This window comes from Oncorhynchus clarkii, chromosome 13 (genome assembly GCF_045791955.1).
Source record: "Oncorhynchus clarkii lewisi isolate Uvic-CL-2024 chromosome 13, UVic_Ocla_1.0, whole genome shotgun sequence".
Lineage (NCBI taxonomy): Eukaryota > Metazoa > Chordata > Actinopteri > Salmoniformes > Salmonidae > Oncorhynchus > Oncorhynchus clarkii.
Window position 1 is genome coordinate 21,033,639 of NC_092159.1, and position 8,559 is coordinate 21,042,197.

Here is an 8,559-nt window from a genome sequence, read left to right on the forward strand (position 1 = left end):
GCAGAATAGTAATATCTAAGAAAAACAACTGTAATTGATTGTATGGTATATACTCCAACAAATTATATCGAGATAATATATAATGTCTTGATAATGTCACCAAAGTTAATTCATATTGAAATATAAATAAACAAAATATCTTAATAAAAACGAAGACATCTTTGACGAAGTTTGCACTTGAGATGAAAGTCAGTGAGATGTTAAATGCAGCTTCAAGAACCTGGAGAGGGGGAACATAAAGTGCCTCGGAACCAAGTATGCATGATTCTTGTTTCTGTATCGGCGTGAGATTGGCGAACAACTAAAGGGCAAAAGTTTGAACGCATTACCTGTTAAACCACGATTACAATGTGGGTTCCAAGGCGATGTATGTCTTTAATCGCCCGGAGAGGTATGCACAAATGTTTTATTCAAGCCGCGAAGTTTCTCGTAATTTCTTAATTACAATTTTTTCAGGTGCTATTTGTTAGCGTGTGGGTATAATTTGTGGAACTTTCCAACAGGAATCTGTTCCAAAAACAAGGTTGCCGACAAAACAACGCATACAAGGTTGATACCAGGTAGGGAGGGAGTGGCTATTTAATTAATTCATGTGAGTTGATGCCTATTCGGCAGCTAGTTAGAGAGGGGAATTGATCATGATACTTTGTATGCAACCTTGTACTTTACGACGTTTTTGGAACAGATTCCTGTTGGAACGTATCACTAATTATACCCGCCCCCGATTGTATGTTTCCCCTCTATTCTTGCAGGGCAGTATGGTTTATTCTACCAACCCCAGGGCTCACTCCCCAAACTAGAATTCCGATATCTCAACTGCACGTGTTGCTGAAGCAGTCGGATCCCAGTCGCAGGCTTTGAAACCCATAATGACACCCTCTCTCCATCTACTACTCCTTGCGATGATAAGTCGCTGGACGCATACTACACCTCAGCGAGATGTCATTCTGCAGCTCCTCAACAGTGCGGCAGAGTCGGAGCTCGCCGCCGTCAAACTCCTTCGTGGATGCAAGTCTGTCAACATTGTGGAATACAGGACTAGAAATTGACCTTTTAAAAATCTCGAAAGCGTCACAAATGTGCCGCTTCTGAAACACAAAAGTGCTGTCATTGTCTTCAACTCCATCCTCAACCCTCCGGAGAAGGAGAAAAGTAAAGATCCAGGACCTGGCTAGAGGTAAGATGATTTAGCTAGACAGATGACCTTGAGGTCTGGATGTTGATGGCACAGTTGGGCAGCCCACAGGGTCAGTCCCCGCTGTCACGTCACCACATAAATACGTCAGTGTTAATACATGTGCATTAATCCACCTTTCTTTCAGGAAGCAAATTCCATAGTGTCCATTGTGTGTGGAGTGAATAAAATAGCCTGGGCGCATGTGGATCGTGGCATGAACGTGTTGGAGTGGAAACATGAGGATTGCCACAACTTCCTGAAGGGAACCTACATGGCTTCTGCCTACTTGGATGATGTTTCCGACCGAGGTATTCTTGCATTTGGGTACGTAGGTTAGCACTGAGACATGACTGTGCAGTCTCCTATGGTGTCCGTCTACAGCCATGTCTCAGGGCTAGGTTTTAGCTTAGCACATAATCATTGACTGTGTAATATCCTAACTCCTGTACTGAATCTCATTATGTGCCATAACATCACCAGATTTCCAGTGTGGTATCCCACCTCCCCACGGCTGACTTCTTCTTTGTGGAAAAGACATCCATCTCCCTTCAGAACACTGCCCTGTACCCAGTAATGGCTCACATGCGTACAGTGGAGGCTATGCTGTTCGCCCTGCTGGAGCCCCGCTACACCCAGCCTGACATCACTGCTCCGTCCAAGGTGCTCAACATGATGCAAACCGCCGGCGGCCACCATTTAGACCTCACGGTGGGCGAGTCGCGCACCAGCGGGGCCCAGGTTGTGCAACGGATGATGGAGTCAGTGACTCAAGATTCCGGGGGTGACATTCCCTCACAACCTGTTTGAAATACAGGAACTCCTTCCAGGTCGGTGGGCGGCGTCGGGGGGAGGAGCTGTGTGACGCCATGTTGCAGGCTGTGGCGTTTTACGAGCTGCTCATTGAATAGAGTTAATACAGCGGCAATTTCCACGCTCCATTTTCACCAGGGACTAAAACTGGTTGACGGTGTACAGTATGTGTGACCTGGTGGGGTCGACGGTCACAAAGAGCCAACCTGAGAGAGAAACCTGCATATTGGAGACTTGATGGAAACTGACACTAGCTTATTTAAATGGATACTACAGACTCAGATGGTATTGCACTTGAGGTGTCAGTTCAGGCCCCAGCAGCTGAACTTAAGCCTCTCCTCAGACACCATGTTCTTCACTTTCCCATGAATAGAAATGTTCTGTCAGGGCCGATAGTAAAGCAGAACAGGCTTAAATGTGTACAGTGATATGATTTGTCACATGCGACCACCTGCATCTTTACCTTTATGGACAAATGTTTATAATGCCTTTCAAAGCCTGAAATACTTCTGGTTTTAAACACCAACTCACTTAACCAGATTGTAACAAATGCATGTTATTTTTTTATGCATAAATATAAAAACAGGATTTTATTTAATTAATACATTTTTAATGCATACAGTAGAAACTTCTCACTCAATGTAATAAGCATGAATGTACAGCAAACTTTATCATGAACGCCCATATGGGCTACATTCACTAAATCACAAGTCATTAACATAGGGTGATGATGGCATTAACCTCCGTCATGCGGTGTAGAGCCAGAACTTGCTGACTTGATGTCCCATGACAATGACAATTTATCTGCAAGGAGTCAGTGGCCTTAGGGAGGCCCAGGTGAATACTGCTGAGGTAATGCAGCAACCTAGGAGAAAGAGCATTCATGCAATCTCTTTAATTATAACCGTTTTCTCTTAGTAGAAATTAATACGGTGCTCTCATGCAGTGTATTGACTCACCTGCCTTGGCCCTGCTCCCGAGTTCTCTCTGATTGGCACATGGTGCGGAGGACAGAGGTAGTCCACGACAACAGCTTGCTTGTTTCCCAAGGTGCAGAAGGCTCGGTTTGAGGACAGTTCTGATGATGTAATCTCCTTTCAACCCCGCTGGAAGACAAACTGCTGTTCAGATACCACCAGAAGGTTTTGTTTGCAATGATGCTCATTTCTGATTAACAGTTTGAACCGAATTCTAACAGCATTACAAACGTGTGTGCTAACTTCACATAAGCATGTATGGTAATTTAGAGGACTGAGCCACCAGTGAAAAAATAACGCTCAGGAAACTGCAGTCACCTAGGATCACAGGAAGTGGTCTGACTGACGTTGAAACCCCGTCTGGGTGGGGCGACGGGGAGGTTGAGTTTCTCCATCACCCTACAGCTTCTGGGATCCAGCCCATCCCTCAGACACCCTGGCCAGGCACCTCTGGAAGCCCAGGCCTTCTACTGCAGCCTGGATTTCCAATGTCCTCTCACCCCACCACCTACAGCCCCCATCCTCTCTCATCTAGCAGTCCGTCCTTAACCTCCGCCCCTGGTCTGCATGGGCCAGCCTTATGTGGAGACTCACTCGGTAGAGAGGTATCAATGAAGGACATGAGGTCCATAAAGTCAGTTATTGCATCTAAGCAGTGGTACACCAAGCCATCTGCCGCCTTCTCAGTTTGTCATCAACAGTCTCAGTGATATTTGATACACTTGGATGAGCCCTCAGAGACAGTGAGGCGCTAAGGCTTTACTAACATGTGAGCTGATCTGGAATCAGATGTTGCCAGACATTTTTCTCCTCGGCCTGGAGCCGGAGGACACCTTAACTGGTCTGATCCAGGATCAGTGGGACCTGAGGGTGGTGGATGTCAGGGGGTGTTGGCTCACTCTGAAGCCTAGAGTGAGTCACTTTCTTTGGGGTGAGGAAAGGACTGGGCTGGGTCCTGATTGGTAGGGGAAGAAGGAGCTGCAGGTTCGAGTAGAGTAAAGCTACACCTCAGTAAGGATCTCCATCAGCTTGATGGTGTCTGGTCTAGCCCAGGACTGACACTGAGGAATCACAGAGAAAGGCACCTCATACAGTCAGATGGTCATTCAATGTTGTTACCTGAATAAAAGCATTGGATGTTCATCTAGTTCAGGTTCACAGGGCCTCTGAGGTGACGTGCCTTTAGAGTGGTCTGCAGGTCATGGCTGGGGCCAGAGTTCAGGAGCCCCAGCATGCTCGAAGTGCAGCCCACGTCACGGAGGATGGCGGGGAGAAGCATTGTCACCCACTGCAGCAACAGCCAGAGCTAGGGTTCACCAAAACAATCAAGTGATTCAATTGTGAGACTTGACGTACACGCTTTCAGACAGCGACCAAGAAAACTAAAAGGTGTCACAATACATGTGATATACTAACACACCTAGACATTGAAGTCAGTTAATGGTTTGCCATCACTCACTTCCATACACACCACCTGCAGGGTCCTTCAGTGGGGTTCCCCTCTGAGATGCCCGTCCTCCTCCACTGCAGATCCAGAGCTGCAGTAGGGTACGTCTGATGTGCATCTGGTTCAGGCTCACCAGAGAGGTGATGTCTCCAGCATCCATCCTGACGTTCTCAGCCAGGCACAGCAGCTGCAGATAACTGCAAACGTTCACCTGGGAGGGTGCACGACACAGACAGAAACTAAATGGAGTAGCAGCTTCATATCATGCACATTAGGTGAGGGGATGCAATGGTGCCAAGATGCTCAACTCGCTACTGAAGGTTGTTTTAAAAAGGATCGCTTCAAAGTCGCCGCCAAACTTAGGCCTTAAAGGAGGGATCTGAAGACAGTTTTCATGTTATGATTCAACTTCACATAATTTTCAATACAGATTGAACTCATATTTTTCAGTATATACACAGACACCACTAGTGGTCAGTATCACAGGTCTCTTGGTAGTCGTCATGAAGGTCTTGATTGCTGTGAGGAATCCCACATCATCGAATACGACATCAACCTGCCGGAGAGCAGGTGCAGCTTGGTCACTTAATTAAAATGTCTAGTCTGCAACCTGGAACTGCTAAACAACCGAAATAAAACTACTGACTGCTGTGTGGTTTACCTCTTCAAATAGAATGAGTGACGTGGACATCCTTTTACTCCGGCTACCGGTTGGTGGCTCTTCAATGTCTGGTGACAGTTGACTGACCAACATAGGGTTAATAATATCTGCCTTCTTCACAGTTACGGTCTTGAGACAAACGATTAAACAAAAAGACTAATCGTAGCCACGCCAGACGAGGCTGGTGGGATGAGCTATAGGAGGACGGGCTCTTTGTAATTGATGGAATAAATGGACCGGTATCAAACATATGGAAACCACACGGTCGGCCCCGTTGCATTAATTCCATTCCAGCTATTACAATGAACCTGTGCTCCTATGGCTCCTCCCACCAGCCTCCTAAGATCCACACATGCCTAACTCGCAAGGTGTTTCTTGTTTTTCTTAACTGTTTGGTAGCTGCTTGTCCCGTTTTGTAGATAAAGGGCCGTCTTAAGTTTGTGATCTCTGGTTTACGCTTCTTCTTGAAGACGTTAGCCAGCATCATGGAGGCTGCACTGCACCTCTCTTATGGTGGGAGCTACGAGGGAGCTGAGGCCCCTTCCTAGAGGATGAGAAAACCTTTCTGGGAGAGGCCTCCTTTTATCTGTGTGAGGAGAGCACAAAATAGATTTAACCCACATTCTCCATTGGACAAACAATTTACAAAATAGTGCCTGTCACTTTAAGTGATTTTCTGTAGATGGTTATGCTTAGACTGCAATAAAGTCATTTTCTGTAGCGGGGTGTGCTTACCAGCTACTGTGTCAGATTTAGTTGGTGTTGTTGTAGCTACTGAGATGAGATGGTTTGAAGGTGGTGCTTCCCTGGATCTCCACCAGGTGAGATTGGGTGGCCTCCTTCAGTTGAGTCAGGACGTGGCGACCACTGCGCTGGGAGGAGGCGTTCACGTCGAACACCTGGAGAGGCCAAGGAAATGAGCAGTCAAGACAGCCACCTTACATATATTAACACGGACTAGTCATACTGCACCCAAAGGTTAGAAGAGGACTGCATACACCCGTATGAAAGCTAACCTGTTTTGGTGAATCATATGACTGAATAAACATGAGCCAGCCTCTCCTGGTTCTCTGCTTTACCCATCTTATCCAATTACCTACAAACTGCCATTTAAAACGTAAAAAAAATGAGGAATGTCTTTGTACCATATTCTAACACTAATCAGCAGGTACTGATCAGCATGTCCTATCCAGGCTCCCGAGTGGCGCAGCGGTCTTAGGCACTGATCTCAGTGTTAGACATGTCACTACAGACACCCTGGTTCGAATCCAGCTGTATCACCAATGGCTGTGATTGGGAGTCCCATAGGGTGGCGCACAATTGGTCGAGCGTCGCCTGGGTTTGGCCGTCATTGTAAATAACAATTTGTTCTTAACTGACTTGCCTAGTTAAATAAAGGTTACACATGTGAAAGGGACTGCACATCTTCCAAGTAGTCTCACCCTGACCTTGAAGCCCAGCTCCTGAGCGCAGGCGTATACTGAGGCAGTCTTGCCCACCCCTGGAGGTCCTGTGATCAGCATGGTGCGACACAGATCTTCCTCTTCCACTCTAGCCTCTCCCTGGAAATCGCCACAGTCCCACGCGTCTGCACAGCCAAATCAGAGGTCGACAATACAATCAATGTTATTCATGGAAGATTCATTGTCAGTGATGGTTTTTACATTTATATGATTTTTACATGAGACAGGTGGTTTTATTTGACACATTTCCCCCCATCAATTCATAACATAAACTTTTTTATTTTTACCATTGCTGTTGGCATTGTTCTCTAGTTTCCTTTCTCGCTCTTTTCTCCTCTCAGTTTCCATTTCTTTAATCAACTGCAAACAGAAATAAGGAAATACATTTAAGACACCATACCATAAAAGCTAAACATTGAAGGAGCTAGCAGTGGTGTTAGCAACTCACCTGTAGCTTCTTTACAGAGGCGGAGTTGCCTCACTGGAGTGCTGAGGGCAGTACTTCTGTCCACAGCAAATCCTCAATGTTGGTAGATATAAGGTAGATATCTTAAAGACCAATGGCAGATCCCAATCAATGACAGAGCTAAACGCTAAAGTTTCAACAACAATCTGTATTAGGAATCATCACCTCTCCTAAGGCATCGCTGTGGATGGGCAGGATAGACCTTTTGAGGAGATTCTGGTTGGTTTGGTGGGTTAGTGGTCAGTTCATGACCTATCCCCAGACCTTGACTGTCCCGCTGTTGCTGCCTGAGTCTTTGTGTTCGGCTCAGCCTGCTTCTTCTAGGCTGACCCCTGGAAGAGGGGATAATAGACCCCATGACTTGGTGTTCTAAAGAGGGACTACCCAGTAAAGCTGGTCTCCTCTAACCACGGGCTAGACATTTGGCGCTTGCGTACTGTTTCAGGGTCCTCCCTCTCATTCTGATGTTTCCTCTTCTCTCCTACAGAGCTAGGAGATGCAGCGCCTATCTCGTCTCTGAAATAAAAGGCGACCAATAAGAGGGAATCTGATACTAGAGTATGGCACCACACAGACTGTATACATGACAATAAGAACATGACTGATAGAATAGAGTTAACTGTAGTCTCTCAATCTTACCTGGACTTTCCGACTCCAGAATTTTATCTTTGTATTTCTTCAGCAGCACAGTGAAGACTGGAACAGTGGGCTAGACACTTTGACCTCTTCAAGAGACCCTTTGCGGACAGACCCTGACAACTTATCTCTCCAGCCAGAAGTAATTGACCCCTTCCTCTCAGTCTGGTTGTGTTTAAGTGTTGAGCTGGACCACCAATTCAAAATCCGTCTCTGAGTGTTGGGTACTATGGGCCTTATTAGTGTCCTGTTTCCTGGTGAAAATGGTTGCCACTTTCTCATCCGAGACCCTGGTTGTCCCAGAGGCAGACTGCACCACTGTTTGAATTGTGAGGGTACATGCTATTACATTCTGGCCAGATGCGAGTCCAACTCCTGCTCTATGGCATTGGCCAGTGACATGAGCCAGGTCCACAGACCCCATCACTGCCCTGCTCCTGAATGCTGTGTCAGCACTGGAGCAGCTTGACTGAAATCACTATAACATTATTAGGAGGGTCTGAGCAGGAGCTATCCTTGATGAGGCTTGTTCTTGCTTTGGGGTATCTGTTCCGCTTGAGTCTGTGCAGCCTACTGGTTGACCGTGACACAGAGAGAGGCACCTCATAAGACCCCCTACTATGACAAGGCGTCATCTTAGGTTTCTCTTTCACCTGCTCAGAAATTAGGTTATTCCTCCCAAGAGGTTGTGGGGTTATACTGAAGTACTTTGTGATGTCATTGGATTTTGGGCACCCAGCCTTCTTCTCTGTGGCCAAGTAGGGGCGATAACATCTTTCTTGCCTAGAGGTTAAATAGAATAAAAAATATTTCTGTATCAAATTCCTTTCTGAAGATGTGACCATTATGGTCATCACATCAATAGGGCATTCATATCATTCAATATAATGAGAATGCAAAATTAAAATTACTTTCACTTCTG

At 46.2% G+C, this 8,559-nt stretch overlaps 1 pseudogene; it reads left to right on the forward strand.

The window, feature by feature from the left end:
- Positions 1–319: 319 nt before the first annotated feature.
- On the forward strand, positions 320–2,582 carry LOC139423826 (transcription elongation factor, mitochondrial-like; annotated as a pseudogene).
- The last annotated feature ends 5,977 nt before the right edge of the window (positions 2,583–8,559 follow it).